The 20,644-nt window shown below is 36.6% G+C and overlaps 1 long non-coding RNA gene across 1 annotated transcript in view; it reads left to right on the top strand.

Moving 5' to 3' along the window:
* The first annotated feature begins 796 nt into the window (after positions 1-796).
* LOC135712638 (uncharacterized) overlaps positions 797-20,644 on the top strand; it is a 226,011-nt gene continuing 206,163 nt past the window's right edge. The window contains exons 1-2 of the long non-coding RNA XR_010518660.1: positions 797-879; positions 1,805-1,841. This is a non-coding gene — a long non-coding RNA (uncharacterized LOC135712638). The remainder of the gene's footprint in view (positions 880-1,804; positions 1,842-20,644) is intronic.

Below are 20,644 nucleotides of genomic sequence, written 5' to 3'. Positions count from 1 at the left end.
ATTTTTTGTTTTTTGATTTCATCATCAAATCCATAATCTTCCCCTTATTTAGCCTAGTACTTGTGACTTATTTAGCCTAGTACTTGTGAATGGCATGGTTTACACGTTCATCTCGCGTTCAAGTCAGTTGAATTCAACTGACTTGATCAATCGACTTGCCCTGTCTAAACCCAGCTTAAGGGCTTCAAGGAGAAAGTCAAGTATGATATGAGATAAATAAGAAAACACAAATTATGGTGCTTGGAAAATGTTGACGGAACTTTTGGAAATAAATCATATTTTCAAGAAGAAACGATAAAGGGACTTTGTAGATATTCAAGGAACATTAAAGCGATTTTTCCGCCCCTCGGGTTTTTGTTGTGTAGCAAATGCCACCTTCGCCACCTGTAGAGTACGGTGCTGCTCGATAAAGTGCAAATGTTTTGCAACGTACCATATAAACTAGATAATACACTATTTGAAACAACGTCATCAACGTCGGGGGCGGACGCATCGTTATTTAAGGCAGATTTAAATTTTAAGGGCGCAGGTCAATATTGGGTGCGAATACTTAGCTCAAATTTTAAGAACACAGCACTGGTTATCCACCTTGGGCGAAGCTGTTGCTACTGCTTGTTGGTGATATCAATTGATTAGCTTATCTGGCCTGTCTTATATTAATTTACGTTTAACAACTAGTTCACATTCAGTCTCAGTCGAGCATTGGGCCATGCTGGTTCAATTTTTTGTTCAAGCAACACATTAATAGTGATTAAAAGTGATCAAGGTTTTGTTGGTGATTCAAGTAATTGTTCACAGCCACGTCACCATCATTAGCTTACGCAGATCGTCGTCACCATCATCCACACGCTGTATACTAGCGTGCCGAGATAAGTGAAGGTAGGCATTTTGCGACTTTTGTGTTTGTTCTTCTTTTTTTTACGTCGGGCTACGCCTTTTTTTACTACACGGCCAATAAAAACAGTCCAAATTTGAATTCAGTTTACTATTCGTAAAAAGTGCAAGATCTTAGCGATATGTTTTTCCAGGAAAAAGTCCCAAATATGGGAAATGTAAAGATTGGATACTCTCATTCTATTGGTACTACTCCTGAACTGAGAATTTTTTTGTCAATTTTACTCATTTTACTCATTTCAAACGCATATTTCTCAAAATCATGGAAAAAATGTCATCCGACGGAGAATTTTATGGTGTATAGTACAAGCAGTGAAAATAGTCAACCGCAATTACGATTACAAAATATTAAAGCTTTGGAAGCACCTGCCGGAAAGTGAGACAGCAGGTAAAATTGTTCAAAATAATAGCAGTTTTTTATTTCAAAATTTAGGTGCTGCAAATATTTTCAACATTTTTAACTATTTTGTACATTTGTTAATTGGGTAAGGGTTTGTTAGAATTTTGAGAAATGTAAAATTTAAAATCTCAAAAATTTAGCTGAAATGAAAATTATTACTACTGCTATTATTTTAAACAACTGTACCTGGTGTCTCACTTTCCGGCAGGTGCTTCCAAAAATTTAATATTTTGTAATCATGAAATTGAACGTATTTGTAGTTCTTTGGTGAACGTTTCAGCTCAATTGATCATAAGTTAACAAAGTTACATATTGTCAAAGTTGACCATTTTGTATGAAAATCGACATGCGCAGCTATTTTATCGATGCTACGATGTTTTTTTTTGTGAAAAGAAAAATATCTGTATTTTAGATGTAAACGATTCATCACTAACTTCTCTTATCACCTTATCACCGCGGTTGTACTGCATCCTCTTTGACGTGATATTAATTTTTATTTTTGCTCTGCAGGATCATTGACGAACGAGTGATTGTAAAATAATAACAGGTAAGTCGCAATTTCAAAAGATGTGCATATCGAGAGCTTCACCAGGCTGAAGCAATATAATAAAGAAATTAATAAGGGTGACATTGCATTAGATAAGCAAGAGAACTTCGTGAGGATGGATTATTAAAATTTCAAAAATATCAATGATTTGGCTATGGTCAGGCATGGAAAATCATTTACATTCATTTCATGCATTCATTTACATTCATTTGCCTCTAACTTTTTTCATCAACAGCATTCCGCAAAATAATGTATAGAGCTTTTGTAGGTTTTGTTATTAGCTACAACTTTTGGTAATAACTCAAACCTGTATTTCTTATGCATCACGAACCAGAGCGAGCAGAACTTGCTACTGTTTTTCAGTAAATGTAAAATACATTCACTGAAAAACAGTAGTGGCTTCTGTTCGCTCTGGTTCGTCATGCATAAGAGATACGGATTTGAGTTTTTAACAAAAATTTTAGCCAATAACAAAGCCTACAAAAACTCTATACATCATTTTGCGAAATTCTGTCGATGAAAAAAGTTAGGAACAAATGAATGTAAATGAATGCACGAAATGAATGCAAATGATTTTCCATGCCTGGCTATGGTCCTCTGAAAGGGAGATATTCCTGAAATAAAAATGTCAAGAACATCATGAGGATGAAGCATAAGAATTTTAAGATCTCATGTAGGCGATATTTCAAGCATAACTTTTCAAAAGGACGTATGTAACATTTGATATGAAATTAGAAACATTGGATAGCAATGTCTATATGAGATTATTAAATCCTATTTAAAAGTTAATGCTATTTTTTTAAATCTGTTTGTGCTATTAGTTGGATAAAGGGATTGCGTTTAAGAGAATTGTGAAAAATGTTGAGTTTTGCAAACATGGACAAGACTTTTGATAAAACAAAATCATACACCTTTTACTTGTGTACTACTCACATACACCCTGATTGATTCGTCGGTATCACACCCTGATTTTTACACACACCCTGCATGATTCGTCAATTTGACAGAAGGGTTTTCACATACGTCAAATCAGATACACCGGTTTTTGCTTTGCAGTGAAGATACGTCGGCAGCTCGAAAAACATTGAGGAATTGTCGGATGGTTGGTTTATTTAGGGGAATTTACGTAGTCTCGGCAACCTAAGCAGCGACCTTCTTTCTATAGCCTTTTTCTCTATGGAACGCACACATATGCAGTATTGGTTTGTTTACAATCTTTTGCTGCCAGCTGCTCTAACAATTTCAGTCGAAAGAATTGTCAAAAACTGTTTTGAAACGCTTTTACAAAGCTCCAATCTTCTCTAGTGAGAGCGAGTATTGTCGGAAACCAGTTTTTCTTCGGCAACCGTTCCATTTGAACTGCATGTAAATCTGCTGTTCTATTATCGGCAACTCGAAATCAGCTACAATTTGTAGTGCGTGTGTTTCATTTCAAGAAAACCCTGCTAGATTGCTTTTTCTCATTGGTAAAAATATAGTCAAATTGAAGCTGAAAGCATAAAGAATCGTTTACATGCATTCAGCGAAGTGTTTTCCTAAGAAAATCCAGTGAAAATAGTGTTTCAATTTGGGTTGCCGAAAATAGTCTGTCATGCCGAAGCCGTCATTTCCCCTACATAACTAGCCACAGTTGTCAATTAATTGATGTTAAAAGCGGAGATGAGAGGGTCATCGCATTATCTGCTGTCAGATTTGTGTTTTTCGTATAAGGAAAGGCCTGGGCAGAATGGTATGTAAAGTTCAATAATAAAGTCAAGATTAAAGTGCAATTTTATTAGAATACTTTTGAAATAATAAACATGTTGCTCCTGGAAATACAAAAACAAACATATCACAGCGTTTTTTGCAGGATTCAAACAAAGACTTCATCGTAACCGGATGTAAAGCGGCTCGGATATCATCAAACGATTCTCGATGAACATTTCAAATGGTCCTATCTGCTTTGATCGGTTCTCTTCACCGACTTTCTCTTTCGTCAATAACTCAGCTGCAAAACCTTTCCCTCTTGTATTTGACGTTTTGGACGCTAGAAAAGAACCTCCTTTATCAAACTAGATGGTAGAATTAGCGCGAAATCTGTTTGCATAGCAGTGGCTATGAAAAGAGAAAGTCGATGAAGAGAATCGATCAAAGCAGATAGGACCATTTGAAATGTTCATCGAGGATTGTCGTAAAGCGTTGTTATTATTCTGACGAGGAGAAGCATCATCGTGAACGTTTAGATCTAGGCCTGGAGGCAATCCTTCTTGCGGAACTGTTTCCACTTCCTCGAAATATCCCACGCTGGGAATATGTGCAGATGAAAACTGTTCTGACTCATCAAGCTGTTGCTACATCTAAAAAAAATATAATATTTGTGTTTTAGTCAATAATATTTAATAAAACATACCTAACAGTAGCTCAATCCCGTTGAAATCCATTTTGTATCTACTTAGAAATAACTTGACGCATCTGCTGATTGATAGTGGTTGCTTTGTTTTTTTTTCACATACGACGCCTCACTGTGAGCGTATCTGCAGTTTTGGTGTTATCATCAAATTTTAACAGTTAAGTCATGTTGACAATAAAAGGGTGTATCAACATCATTTTAAAAACAATGAAAGCAGGTCACATAGGGCGTTCATTAAATATATTTTCCATAATGCATTACAATTTCAAACCTTGTATTTCATCAACTCGTAGGAAAAGCATGTATTTTATATTCGTTTAGGTGCAAAATATCGATTTGTTTATTTTTGATACTTACGTCCTTTAGAAAAGTTATGCTTGAATTTCAAATATTTGCACATCGTGAACTTCATAAGAACGAAAGATTAGAATTGCAAAATTGTCAACGAGGAGGCAATGACCCTCTGTAAGTGTAATATTCCTGATCTTGAGAATGTCAACTCGACATTTTCGAGTACTTCATGAGTAACCATATTCATAAATTATCATCGTATATTATTCACATATTGAGAACTTCAAGAGGACAAAGTATTCAAATTTCAAAATCATCAACGAGGTGGCATCGCTCCACTAATGCTGGTCTAAGTTTCAATTCAGGCATGTCCAAACACTACACGGCACTGTGTACTGTTTTTGAACACCACCACACAGTGGTCCAGAACTGTGAAAAGACGAGCAAACGTCATTATCTCGTGAATCTTGCATTTTTGACTAGTGTTATCTTCGGGAAACGTTCTCTTCTTTTGAAATTGACAGATCAATGATTAATCCCCAATCAAACATTATTTTTATTTAAATATTTCATATTCAAGATAAATCTTTGGCAAAGTTTTAGAAAATACAAGGGGTAATCAACTCTGCACACTGTGCCGAAACACAGCATAGCACACTTCTCGGCACGTAGGGCACATGTTGGCACACTGTTAAGTTTTGCCAATCGTACTCATTACTATTAGCGAATTTGTTTATTATCCACGTTGGAACCAGTTCCAAGTCTAGACCTGTGCGTCGATCAAAATATTTTCGGCGGTGGTGTGGTATGTTATTTTCTGTCGGTGGCGGCGTCATAGTTTGAGTAAATTTTCCGACACTTTCCCGGGCCAAACTTCTGATGATGATGATACTCCCACCTCTTACCCCTACAAAGGTTTGAGCTGGATGATTTATCTTTAATATAATTAAAGACGACTTCTAAAATAATCATAAGTATTACAAGCAATCAAGAGTTAATGAACAATCATCAAAGTTTCCTATTACGTTAGCAACCCCGCAATTTCCTTGATTTATTTTCCCTCGATCTTGTTTTCTGTGCTGAGCACCAATGCTACCGACGCCGGAGGCAATTTTCACACCTGGACCCTACCTATCGACCAATCAACTCATGAACCGGGGACCAACGGCTTTACTTCCCGAAGGAAGGCGTGATCAGAGATGTTATACCTAAGAACATCCTGGCGGCGCCGACTGGGATTGAACCCAGACGTGCTGGGGTGGGAGGTAATCGCGCTTACCACTACACCACCGGCGCTGCTAACCCCCGCAATCTGATGCTATCATAATTTTCAGCAATGTTTGGAATGTTCACGAACCCCCGACATTTTCCAGAAAACTTACTACTAACTCAAGGCATCTTCCAAATAAGCTTCAAAATTGCATTTGTTTTCATCAGATTTTAAATTCAGTCCTCTATATCCGTAATACGCACGCGAGGCTCATACCTTTGTAGACTACTTTTTTTTTTTAAATTAATCTACTACTTTTTTTTCTTTATTATAGAGATTTTTAGCAACATGGCTAGTTCATCTCTTCTTAATCTACTACTATTAAATCAAATATTCAAAATCCATCATCACCATCGTGGCGAATAGAAATAGTTTTTGCAGTGCTACAATAATTATTATATAGTCGTTATGACAGCTATCCATATAAATTAATCCGTTAGAGTTAGAGATAACTTCGTCATGATACATAATTTGTCAATTCATAAAAAAGCACTGGATAACTGTTCAAAACACAATTTTATTGTGTGAAATGCAAATTCTGCAAGTGTTGCTGAACGTTTGATATGTCTAGGCATCGAATTGAAAACATTTACTCCTTTAGAATATAATGATTATTGTGAAGCACAAGTCAAGAAATGTGGTGTTCTTATTTCAATCGCGTTTCTAGTATTATATCTATGAAAATCACTTCCTCTTTCAATTCGATCACACAAATATCGAGGCAGCAAACCGTCAACTACTTTAAAAATGAACACCACAGTCAAATATACAACTCTTTGCATCACCGACAACCATTGTGAGGCATCTAGCATCAAAGTTGAGGAAGTGAATCTATTACATCTCAAAATCAAACGCATTATTCTATCCTGCAAGCGCTGTAATCTCGATATTTGTGTTTCATTGGCCATAAATAAAATGGAAGGGTAAAAGTCTAAATGCGGAGAGATGATTGACTTGTATAGCTGTATTTTACTGTTAATAGTTAAATGGTTTTCAGTCGACAAAGAATTCGTGAAGTTGAACTTCAGTTTGTTATCAATAATCACGCCAAGATATTTAATCTTCCGAACGCGATCAAAAGTCTCATCATCAATTTCTACAGAGACGTTCTCATTTAATCGATTCCGCGTAATTACCATAACTATAGTTTTACTTCAATTTCAACTACTTATACTTCAACCATCTACTTAGAGAACGCAAATCTTCATTCAAGTGTAAAACGGCATCATCTTAACCCTTAGCTGCAATGAATAACACAGTATCATCTGTAAAAAGATTAATTTCGCAAAATCGTGAAACACGTCACAAGTCATTAATATACATAATAAATAACAGCGGCCCTAATACCATAGAGGTAACTCTAAGACGAGAAAGTCCCGAAATAACGTGCTCAACTTTTTGGCTCAGCTCTGGTACTCTCTTCGGTCCCAAGCTAATCGATTCACCCCTCGAAACATAGGAAAATCTACGAACCCCTTATTTTATCTGTCAAACTTTCATAGCGAATCAAAACAAACATAGTGTAGTAATAGAATTTCGACTAGAATGGGGTACGTTAATCGATTTGCTTGGGACCAATAGGCTAGTCAAGTAGTGAGCCAATTTAAAATGGTTAGTTTCGTATTGATTGTTGCTAATACACTTCCCTGGGGCACTCCATGGATATTCCCCACGAGAATCATTAAAAACAGTCCGTTGAGTCCTGACACACAAATAGCTTTCAATCCATTTATATGCAGTACTCAAAATTCCAAAGCGCTTGATTGATCTTAACAATAAGGGCCTAAAAATTGTTTCAAAGGCGCGTTTAAGATCCAAGAAAACAGCAACAATCGTATCTTTACACTTCAAGTTATTTTTCCATATTGCTAATATGAAATTCAACGTGGTTTCACAATAAAGACCTTCCCGATTTCCCGATTTTTTTGGTATCAACAAACTATTTCTATTTAAACACTCCAACAGCTGACCTTTAACACCAAGTTCTAAGATTTTCTCTAATATGTGCAACATTTTGATAGGACGAAACTCTTCAACTTTAATCGTTTCAGCAGCTTTTTGAATAGGAACCACTGAGGATTCCTTCCAAATTTGTGCACATGTCCATTCTGTAATGATTCATTAGTAAGGTCCAGAAAGATGTAGCCAATGACATGAAAGCAATTTTGAATATGTCTAGCATTAACATTGTATACTCCAGCCAAGTTTGCTAATGAAAAACAAATAGCTATAAATTCATCTAATGTAATCGGGTGAAATCCATCTAATCTACAACTACTATTACCTGGCAGTTTTATTTCGTCAGGTTCATCGACCAATTCAATGATTGATTAATCAATGAATCACTGTCTACAAAATAATCATTAAACTTAGCTGCTTTTTTTCCATAATTCTTTGCTGTTGTTTTGATGCTTATCAATCTTCATTTGAACATTTTCACAGCGAGTTTTCTTTGTCGTACTTATTACAACACTTTTTGTACCATTTGTCCGTTTTGCGTTTAAGACGCAAAAGATCCAAATTGTACCAGCTGTTCGAGTTTTTAAAAGAAACAAAAAACATTTGCTCAACTAGTTGATTGGTACACGTTTTCAAAGCGTTATTAAGAACAGCTGTAGATTCATCTAAGCTACCGGCCGTGAATGGAAAATCCACGCTCCTCTCAATAAGATTCAAAACAGCCTGTTTCGAATGTTTCCTCCAACGGTTCAATTTTACTAATTCATATTTGTTATTGATATTAGGGAATAAATGGGGTCAATTAAAGTTCTACTGTGCCTGGAAATACGCGTATATTCATCTTCCGTTTGTTTCAAATTGAGAAATCATCGAAACGCTTCAAATGATTCGAATTGGAGTTATCACGCCAACTAATATTAAAATCACCAGCTAATATATTTAATTTACTAGAATCAAGGAATGTCTCGAGCCAGTTCTCTTAAACTTCAACCAAACGCTGGTCAGTAGAACTGAGAAAATAATACAAAACACCATAATTACCCATCTTCATGCCACGCACAACTGTAATACCCAAGAACCAGTTGCCATCAATAACTTCGTTCGTACAAAGGTTGAATTGAACTGATTCTTTGACATAAATAGCAACACCGCCAATGTGTCTAGAATGTGATAAACAAGCAGCAACAATATATCCCGGAATACTATACTGATCAAAAGCTTCAGTTTCTACAATATGAGTTTCAGATAATAAAACTAAAAGAGGACGTTTTTCCTCAACAATCTGACGTAATGTTACGTAGTTTGTTGACAACACCTCGATATTAAAATTAAAAAATCGAATATGGGGAAAATTTAAGAAAATTGTACACAGTTTAGAAGTGCACTAGTAAACAGACTAAAACCACAATCAGTTTTCCTCATATTCAATAAGTTCTCCTCGGAAAAGCGTCGGAAAATTAACTCATTCTATGAGTGATCCACGTTTTCGCGAATTTGAGTAATCTGAACTCAAATATGAGTATCTCTTACTCAATTTTGAGTCGTTCTCATTGGTCGAGCATGAGGAATTTGTTTAGAGAAATATGTCAAGTGCTGCCCCGTAACGTGGGTAGATCATATTTCGTTGTACGTTACGGGATGTAAGATCTACCACCGATTCCTAGTCCTGACTACTTCAAACTAGGGGGACAGGATTTTTCAGTAATCCAAGGAACACATCTTATTTCTTGTTACTTTTTATGCCTTGTTGATAGTGACTTTTGTCCACCGAGGATGATCTTGAAACAAGGAAAAAATGAGTTATATAGTCTTCATCCATATTATTCCTAATTTTCTATTCGTTGTTCCTTAGGTTTGAAGAAGGGAAGTTTGACACTGACTAAGGACACGGGATATACTATATTAGATCAAATTACTGGACGCAGTGGTGCTAGGTCCCGAACAGAGGAAAAAAATGTCAAGTGCTTGTTGGTGGAGTCGTATGACAAAGTGCTACAACCCTTTTATTAAGTATAGGAAAAGTACGTTATCCACCCCTACATAGTATTAAAAAGCAATCTGTTGCATTACGTAAAATTTTAATGGGCCCTAGGAATTCTTTCATTTATTAAGCGTTACACGTTATAAATATGTTGATAGCGATAAATGATACGCTTGTATTACTCTGATAAATTGGCGTTGACGGCGACTCTGTAGCTCTTTACTCCTATGAGAAAATCCATAAGCAAACGTCAGACTGTGCGTGAAATATGGTGGACTTTGTACTATCCTTTCACTCCACCGAAAATTCCCTTAAGAAACTGTCTAAATTTTCTGGAAGAGCAAATTTTTCGACGGTGCCGTCAACGCCAATATTTAAATGACCACGCATTGTAGTGTTCGTGTTCGAGTGTTCGTGCCAAGGGGGAGGAGGTGGCTGTCAAATACGAACAATCGTCACTTACCTTGCATAACTGGTTTCAAACGTAAACAAGCCATAAGAAACCTACAGCGTTTGTTTACGTTTGGAACCAGTTTCATACAAGAAAGATCAGTAGGCTGATTTGACAGCACGTCCCCCCCCCCCCCCCCCACCAGGTTCGTGCACAGCGAGCAACGAAAGTTTTCTCCACGTGCATCGTGTTTTCTTCTCGGCGTGTGGGTCAACACATACACTTCCTAGGTACACGTGCGAGGTGAAGCCAAGCCTGCCGCGCACATTTCATGCCGCCTGCGTGGGAGTGCCTGTAAAACGTGGCTCGCTTCGTAAAATGACACTCAATCTTATGTCATACCGTGCTGCAGTTCGTGTCAAGTGCTAGTCACAATGAACTTTGATTTCAAATTGCAGTAAAATTATAAAAATTAGCGTTTAAGTAAAATTGTTAAATGATCTACACTAATTGACGACTCCACCGTTTGCTTTTAATATAGAAATACACGACACGAATGACATTTATATAAGGTCTGCGCCAACAGGAAGCAAGCTGGTGTTAGAAGCAAAAATATTGTAAACATTGCTCAACATCTGCGAACAGATAGAAATACGACACTGCAAAAATGCAGAAATACGTCACTGTCAACAGCTGTTTCGTGTAAAAAGATAAACATTGCAAGGAAATACGAACACCCCTAAACATTTGCACATTTCACTAACATCATTAAGCCCTTTGGCACAGACCTTATATAAACGTCATTGCGACCGCCCGTATGCTGGCTGATGGTCATGGTGAGTATACAAATGGTGGTACAGCTTTGTCACTATATAGGCGAGGAGGTCGCGGGGGGGAAAAGTGCGGTTTTAGAGCAAATTGTAAACATACTCGGTCGCTGTCCCATCCAAAAATCCAACATGGCTGAATCATGAATTTGACACATTAGAACACCTATATGTAGTCACCTTGCTGATGGTTTTGTTTTACTCTGGACGATGGTTTTAGCATTGGGCGATCTTGGATCGATCTTTGATAGATCGATCTTTTTCATATCGATTTTCTATATTTAGGATCGATTTTTTGTTAATTGAAAATCGTAAAAAATCGATATTTCTCTTCGATCTTTTAGATCTTCAAGGAAAAAATGAATGTCATTTTTTCAGTGTGTATCGAAAAATCGATTTGTGTTCACGCCAAACCATTTGGAAAATTTAATTAACATTACCTAAAAATCTGCATCACCATTTCTGTCTGTCTAGGCTCGGAAACTACTGAACCGATCGGCGTGAAAATTTGTATACAAGGGTTTTTGGGCCGGAAAAATTTCTTATGGTGGTTCGAGATCCCTCTCCCTCTAAAAGGGGGGGGGGGGGCTCCCATACAAATGAAACATGCATGCTATATTATGCCTTTTTTAATCGGCGCATAAACTCAAGCTAGTGTTATGCAAAATAGGTGACAAAAAGACGAGTAGTTCCATGTTACCAAGCTAATATTCCATGATATGGGGTTATGATGACTACCGTCACATTTTTTACAATTTTTTACAATTGAACCTGACAATTGAAAGCATTTATGGCATTAATTCCATTGCTGATTCTTTAATTCCACTTGTTCCTTATTAAGTTCTTCTGATAAACAAGCTAATCTCTTGAACAACACAAATAAACGAAAATGAAAAATGTGGTTTTGTTATTTCTTTAAAATTGCATAAATATAATTTAGCATTATGGAGAAAATATCGATCAAACTTCCAACTGGTCGTTTTTAACGCAGCGGCAGCGAGTCGACGTTGTTTGCGCGTTTTTGCAGCGTTTCTTTTGCGTTCGCTTTCGATTCGCTGTCTGCAGCGTTTTTGCCGCAGAAGAAGCTCGATTTTTATTCTTGTGTGCTGGTGCACCGAAAACGGCAAGCACTCAACCGATATGGCCCATTAAAGGCTATTGAATGATTTTGGAATCACACAAACTACAACTAATTTTTCAAAGATGTCTGACCTTGTAAATTCCTTTACTGTTCCCTGAAATTTGATCAAGATCTCAGACCATCATTGGAATTTCTACAATATTCCCATCTACCCACCCGCATAAACGCGAACCATCACATGACCTTACCGATAATGGTTATAAATTGTTTATATTCCCTGCTAAACTTCAACTGAAATGGTTATGGAACTTTACATGAACGTTTGTGTGATAAAGTTTTAACCTTATGTATTATGGTTTTTTGGAAGCGGACCTAACAAATAATGGGTTGTTAAGAACCATTACCATTCCAAATTCTTGTTTTCTCCATACATTTTCGGAAAGAGAACTATATTAGAACGTTTTTACTTATGGTTTGAGAACATTAATGGTTATGGTTATGGTAGTCAGTAAGGTCCATTAATGGTTTTGTATTATTGCTCAACTTTACGTGAAATATATCGTGAATTGGTAATCAGTAATTTACAGGCAACCAATTCGCGATATATTCCACATAAAGTTGATCGATGATACAAAACCATTCATGGACCTTACTGGTTACCATAACCATTACCATTAATGTTCTCAAACCCTAAGTTCAAAGGTTTTAGTATAGTTTTCTTTCCGAAAATGTATGGAGAAAACAAGAATTTTGAATGGTAATGGTTCTTAACAACCCATTATTTGTAAGGTCCATTTCCAAAAAACTATAATACTTAAGGTTAAAACTTTATCATTAAACGTTCATGTAAAGTTCCATAACCATTTCAGTTGAAGTTTAGCAGGGATTATAAACAATTTATAACCATTTTAGGTAAGGTCAATTTATGGTTCGCGCTTATGCGGGCAGCTCCCTGAATCCCCCCGAAATTCTAGCAGAGCTTCTATGAACTTCTACAACATTCCTTGCTCTTCAATTAAATTTTGCGAACTTTCTCGAAATTATGTGGAATTCTCTCAACTTGTACAAAGATCTGTATACTGCTATAAATTCACTACCTGCCCTTGAAGCTTCCCGAGGAGAAATCTAAAGTATTTGTGAGGATACTTGACCACCCACGATTTGTTCAATTGCATATGCTATGCTTAATCTAAGGAATATGTTAGGGGCTGTTCATAAACTACGTAGACTGTTTAGGGAAGGGGGTTGACAACTATCCACAGCCCATACAAATTTTAAAAATATTGTATGGACAATTTTATACTCAGGGGAGAGGGGGGGTCAAGAATCCCAAAAAACTGTCTACGTAGTTAATGAACAGCCCCTTAGTAGAACTACAATTATTTTATAAGGATAATTTTGATATGAAGTTCTTTAAAATTCCCTGAAGTTCGGAAGACATTTCTTCAATCTTCAACTTGAGTTTCTTTGATAAATAATATACGAACATTCCTGAAGTTCTGTGAGCATTTCTGATGTTTTGCAAATTTTTCTGATGATCTATCAACATTGCGGAAGTTCAGTGAACCTCTCTGAAATTTTGTAAAGTTATTGATGATATACAAATTTTCCTGAAGTCCTCCAAATTTATCTGAAGATATACAAACTTTCTTTGAAGTTTTGCAAATTTCTCTGAAGCTATGCGAACTTCCCTGATGTTTTGTCTATGAACTTTTCTGAAGCTCTGCAAATTTTTCTGATGATATGCATTCCAGGGGAAGTGAAGTTTTGCAATTTTTCCTTAAGATTGACGAACTTTCTTTAAAATTCTATGAACTTCCGTGATCCCCAGTGGTGAAAAATCTTTTATGATATAAATTCAAATCCAAAACGGTTCAGGCTGTCAACAATAAAAAAAACATGGTTGCAGGCAGACCAGATGACAGATTTCCGACTTCAACGCATTTTCCTTTGTTTGTAAAGAAACAAGCAAAAGTGCCTCTTCTTCATCCGACGACGAATCCATTGCTCATGATCGCTACGACACAGCGAAAAAACTGCGTCAGTTTGGAGAGACCTTTAATTGGGAGTTCTCAATGCCTGTACCATTTTTGCATTAGTATAATTGAGTGGCAAGTATTAGGCGAGAAATTTCCAACCCAAGAATTTCCTGGATCGGACCGGGAATCGAATCCAGCCACCTCCAGCATGGTCTTGCTTTGTAGCTGTGCCTTTACCGGCTGAGCTACCTAAGGGAGAACCAAAAAAAAAGATCGATTATTAAATGAACATACAATAAAACATTTTTTTACCGATTTAATCGATCGATCGATTCTAGTGTCGTGAATAAAATCGATCCGTCGAGATCGATCTTTCCATGACGATCGCTCAATCTTAAATGATTTTGCAAAAAATGTACTGTTGCTTGCTGTTGATATCAACAAACTGACTTCTCGACGCAAGATCTCACTAACACAACCTTGCTAGTGTATTCGTGTAAAATCGATTTGTTAATTCAAGCTGAACATTGCATTAGGTCTTTAGTAACATTGACAGATTCTCTTCATCGACTTTCTCTTTGTATCCCCACGGGCATGTAAAGACATTCCCAGATATTTTAACCACACAGATCGATAAAAGAAGCTTTTATCTAGCATCTAATAAGACAAACACAACAAGAAACGGTTATGCGCTCAAGTTATTAACGAAAGAGAAAGTCGACGAAGAGAATCGATTCTCGTGAAAAGGACATAGCAAATTGTTTACAAAAGTTGATAGGCCTTTTTCAAATGTTACGCAAGCATTATTAATGTGTTCATTTTTAGTAAACAGGGCCCCGCTGTTGTGTCAACTTTTTTTTTCAGTATATGAACAAAAATTCACCCGTGCACTCGTCTATTTTGAGTTTTTAACCAGTTCACATTCTTTCTTAGACGAGCGTTGGGCCAAGGCGGTTCAGTTTTTTTCGCTCCGTACGTTCAAAGCAATCAATTTCAAAGTGATCTTGTGTTAGTGTTTCAAGCAGCCGTTCACAGCCACGTCACCATCATTAGCTCATCAAGATCGCCGTGTTTGCGTGCCGAGATAAGGGTAGGTAACAGTTTGTGATTTTTGTGTTTGTTCTTCGTATTTTTACGTGGGGCTACGCCTTTTTTTTTACTATACTACATGGCCAATGAAATCAACCCAAATTTGAATTCAGTTTACTCATAAATCGCGAAAAGTGCAGGAACTCAGGGATGAGTAAATTTGCCTTTTTTTCCAGGTTTTTCCAGGAAAAATATGAGAAAAGTAAGATTGGATTCTCTCAGTCTATTGGTGCTACTCTTAGACTGAATAAAATTTTCGTCATTTTCCCTCATTTTCCGGTAGATTTTTGAGGTTTTCCATAAAAGGCAAATCTACGCATCGCTGAGCTCCTGCACTTTTTGTAATTTATGAGTAAATTGAACTCACATTTGGGATGATCTCATTGACCGTATAGAGGTCATATTACGTAATCAAAAATGACGCATGTAACAAAACGCATGTTCCTCAAAATCATGGGAAATATGTCATGCAATATGTTATTCGACGGAGAATTTTATGGTTTATAGTGCAAATAGTGAAAATACTTAAACTATTAAAAAATTTAATTAAAAAAATGCAATCTTTCGCGAACTAATCAGAAGAGCGGATGAATGGGTCAACTAAACTGGGGGGGTGGGGTGGGTATATTGCATCGTGTTTTTTTGCGAAAAGAAAAATTTCTATTTTAGATGCAAATGATTCTTCACTTACTTCTCATATCACCGCACACTGCACTGGGCGTAATAACACGCATGTGTCTGAAAAGTAATTATCTACTGTCTCCTTATCTATTTATAATTTTCAGTACAATAAGAATCCCAGCCGAGGTCGGTGGGATTTTTCTGAGGCATAAAAATATCTCGTCACGTCTTTCTTCGGAAGGGAAGTAAAGCCGTTGGTCTCTGGGTGCGATATTTTACGCAGGTGTGAAGGCTGCCTTCGGTTGCCGTCAATGGATGGCAATCGATGTCCGTCGGTGATTGGCACTAGATGCGGAACAGAGACCGACGTTGAATAAAAAAAAGTACAATAAGGGTCGAATTTTGGCAAAACGTTTCCATTATCTTTAATTTGTCTGTGCTCTGCAATAAATTAAAAACCACAAACTCTATTTAATATTTTTCGGATAATTTTGAATCGTGATCCGATAATCAGGTTACTAATTATTAAAAGCTGTGGAAAGCTAAGAAGTCAAAATTTTGCTACAGGAAATCATCTCCGGCTATTATTTATTCAATCGTCAATCGAAAAAGTAGACTACATAATAACATTATAACTTATAATATATGATTTTGGAAATATTTTTTTTTTTCAATTTTAGGGGAGGCATATTAAGGACTGTCATTTTACAGTGTAGATTATAATCAGACATCATCTGACTTATCGGTTCATATTTCGCGTAGTTAGTGCGATGGCGATTTTCCGTGAACAAATGTCGATTACGTAATTAACGAGAAGGTACATACAAATTAAGTCTTGATAATAAATAAGCTGAGTCAATGCTTTGCGAAGCGATATTGTTCACAAAAGAGACCATAGCATTATCCTGACACTCTTTCAATGCCCGAAAGTTGATTATCAAGAAAGTATCTTTTGTGCAGAATATGTAAACAAGGAGGGACTTCTAGTTACCTAGTTATGGTAAAGATGGGCGTGGCTGGGAATAGCGACAGTCATGCTTCTGTTACTCTTGTTTAGATTGGATCCAATGTTTACTCCCCAGCATTAGTCCTGAAAGTAGTCTAACTGAGAATTTCAGAAGAGACGTGTGTGTCGCTAGTATCCAATCTACGAAGTATATCATAACAACGCTAACGCTAACGCTAATATGCAAACAAGGAGGGACTTCGGATGTTCATCTAAATATGGGAAATTGATGTAATGTCGGCCTAAATGCTCCAAATTTGGGCCCATACATAAATTCAGCAATCTACTAAATTTTCAATAGCGACCGAAAATATCGATAAGGACTGTCCCAATGACGCGTTCATCTAGATAAAATTGATAAAAAGCAGATTTTTAGGGATGGGCTCAATCTTAGATCCATATGCCAACATTAGAGCCATTTCCCCTACATATTTAAAGACTGTCCTCGAAAAAAGTGAGACACACAAACATGGCCGCCAAAAATTCATTTTATGTTGGATTTTCGTCAAACTTTCAGGGAATAAACTAAAACATTCTGGTTAGTTTTCTACTTCACTGCTTTATTGGATCTCCACTCCTTAACCGAATGCCCACACATTGCCCTTGACACCACTCATAAGGTTTAGGCAAAGTCCTCGGCAAGGTTACAGATAACCTTAGTTTCACGTACCCACTTGCAAATAGTAGATGTCGCCACACAACGTAAACAAAGCGACTGCCCTTCACCGCCGCAACGGTATTTCTCTATGGGAAACCAACTTTTTGTTTCACCATGTGTGGATGTCAAACAACAAGCAAGAATGCGAAAGAGCGAATTTATTATTTTCGTGGTGAAATGAAAAAAAAAACCAAACAAATTGAAACAGATTGATGGAGGTCTATCTTATATAATCAAATGGAAATTAAAATACTATGGTTACTTCTGTTATATTTTGCTCTTGAATGGCTGATAATAGCCTTGAGAATAATGTTTCTGAGCATAGTTGTACGATGAAGACTTTCAATAAAAAGCAGTATCAATAAAAAAAAGTTTGCTTCCCGATCTTTCTATTTCTGGGTAAAAAAGGGGACCTAGGGAGGGGAACCCTGGAACTGCCATTCAATCAAAAGGCGTGAAGGCTATTTGTTATTTTATTTTCCTACATTTCCACTTCGTCCAATAATACGACCTATTATGGCAAAGCTGACTATTATTTTCATGGTGAAACATAAAATTTTATTGCATTTATTTCATAACAACGCTGTGGGGAGCCTTATAAGCATTTTAATTTTGAACAAGCAAAGATCGTTTGTTGAAGCTTTTTGTAATGAAGTAACTTATTGTCCGGACCTCATAAAGATTTTAAGGCTATCAAACTTAAGAAAATTATCGATGAACCGTGCACGTATACCAAAAAATTATTATAATGAATGTTAGTTCCATTTCCTATCATCTTCTGTTTATAAACAGAGCATCGAATGTTAGAAGTTGACCTTGCAGACGATGCAATGGTTTTTAATATTTTTTTAATTCCGTGTTCTGTATATGCTTTCACCTACACAAGCAAGCATTTGCCTTGATTGTTATGTATAACATGGTAAAACGACGTACACACTTGCCTCGATTCTCTCCAGCAGAAAAGCAAACGAACTTTAATTGACTAGAATAATATCAAAACCCAATAGCTTGCATGTTATTAATATATATGAACAATTTCCCAATATTTTATATCTACAAAACTACCACTAAAACATTGAAATTCAGGTTGGAATCTCGGTAAGAGGTTACAATTTTCCCCTCCTCGAAAGTAAATTTATACAGTTTGGATAATTTTTCGACATAATTATTTATCATGATTGATCACCAATTGCAAATTTGTAATGATCACCAATTGCAAATATCTGGATCTCAAAACTCTCTTCATCTTCGTTATTTCCCATTAAGAAAATTTCGCAATGCTCTCAATTTGGTTGCTTTGCTCATCTGATTTAGTTACTTCTTCAACCTGGATTAATTCTAGCAACTTTTATTGAAGTGAAAAGCTAAACTCATTCATACTGTCATTCAATAGTCTGCCTTACTGAAATCAAAATAGGGGTCTGACAAATTATTATCCACCATTGCGGTTTTTTTTAATTATCCAAAGAGGATAATTATTTTTTTCCAAAGAGGAGAAGGTGACTCTGATACGGAAAAATCATCAGTAATGGTAATAAATAGCAAATCTAAATAGAAATTATTTTGATTTTTTATATGATTAAGGGACTGTTCACAAACTACGTAGAGAGTTGTCAATTGTCCACAATCCATAGAAATTTAAAAAAAATTGTATAGGCAGTTATCTATGCAGGAGGAGGTGGGGGGTCAAGAATCAAAAAAAAAACTGTCTACGTAATTAATGAACAGCCCCTTACTTGATTTAATCCAATTTCTGCATATTTTTCAAACAAAGTATGAAGTGTTTCGTTTTCCTCCAAAATTGGAATCAGATGGATTAATTTTCATCATCTACAATACAGATTAAAATCTCCGTATATGTGAACGTTTGCTTCAGCCTCGAATTCCGATATAATACTGCTTTTTCAAATGCTTCTTTTTTTGGCATGTTCTGGTGTACACAACCGCGAAAATATGAACTCGATCACCAATAATTAATTTGAACCATACATGGTCAAACTTATTGTTCTTACAAGATGAAATTTGCTCAGATTCATACTCCACACTAACTGCTATTAACACACCTCCACCGCATTTTTTGTTGGATAATAATGTATTGCCATCATCTCTATAAAGATTAAAACGATCACCGAGAACTGCTTCGTTATTAATACTAGAATCCCAACTTGTTTCTGTTCCTAAAACCACTGGAAAAGTGCAAGCATTAACTTTTTTATATATTTCATTCGCTTTGGTGGCGCTTCTCATCGTATTAAAATTCTGGCAATAAATCACCAACTCCTTACTTTCATCATAACGACGCAATTCCAAATGTTGTGCTTCAGTACTAGGCGGCAAACTCAAACTATTTAAAGCAATTACCTCTCCTTCCTGCTGTCGAGACGTCGTCAAATCGTGAAAGTCGTCCAGTTCTTCAAAAACATAGTCATCGTTGGGACTTTCTTCTAGATGACTCGTCAATTTAGTCGAGAACACGAATGCCTGCATGAACTTGAACATGCCTCACAGATTCGCTCGCCGGATATGGGTTTAGAATTTCACCTCGATGAAATTGCATCGTTGGTGGATAATTAGTCGGTGGCCTGAAGAAGCGATCTTTCGCTGCTGCAAGAAACTCTCACGATTCAGTCCAATGGTACTGCGATTGATGTCACTATTATCACTGCTACGACTGTTGTTGTAGAATTTCTGAGTCCAATCTGAGACACAAATCCGGAGATAGAGTCAAAGGTGCTGCACTATGTACTGTATGTTTGCTGATAATGGCTTCAGCTCGTCCAGAATGTCCAACTCTAACATTGGATTATTGCGCATTGGAGCACTAGTTGTCAGGTCCATTGTGAGTCTTGGGAGTTTATTAACTTCATCGCAAGTCACTTAATATACCTGACGTCATCGCTTGTAATGACGTCAATATGCTTTTATTGGATCCCTGCATTGCCATATCATTTAGCGATGCCTTATGGTTCTTAATGGCAATAACATTTCCATTAGAACCGCTGCTTTTATTCGCTGCCAGCTCTTTTTTATGTCGGTGAGCAGAGTGTCGAGGTGATCGATCGCTTTATGCACAACATCAACATTGTTTTGCTGAGCGGAGCGATGTGTGACTTCTGAGTTATTAGTTATTATTTTGGTTAGTTTCGCCTGCTCGATTAGCAATTTGAAATCAAAGTTCATTGCGATAAGCACTTGACACGAACTGTATGACATAAGATTGAGTGTCAATCTTTTTGTCATTTTTACGAAGCGAGCCACGTT

This window comes from Ochlerotatus camptorhynchus, unplaced genomic scaffold (genome assembly GCF_037179485.1).
Source record: "Ochlerotatus camptorhynchus isolate MF236.1 unplaced genomic scaffold, CSIRO-AGI_Acam_v1.1 ptg000498l, whole genome shotgun sequence".
NCBI classification, from domain to species: domain Eukaryota; kingdom Metazoa; phylum Arthropoda; class Insecta; order Diptera; family Culicidae; genus Ochlerotatus; species Ochlerotatus camptorhynchus.
Note: the sequence above shows the minus strand (reverse complement) of the source record. Positions and strands in the feature narration are given on the sequence as shown.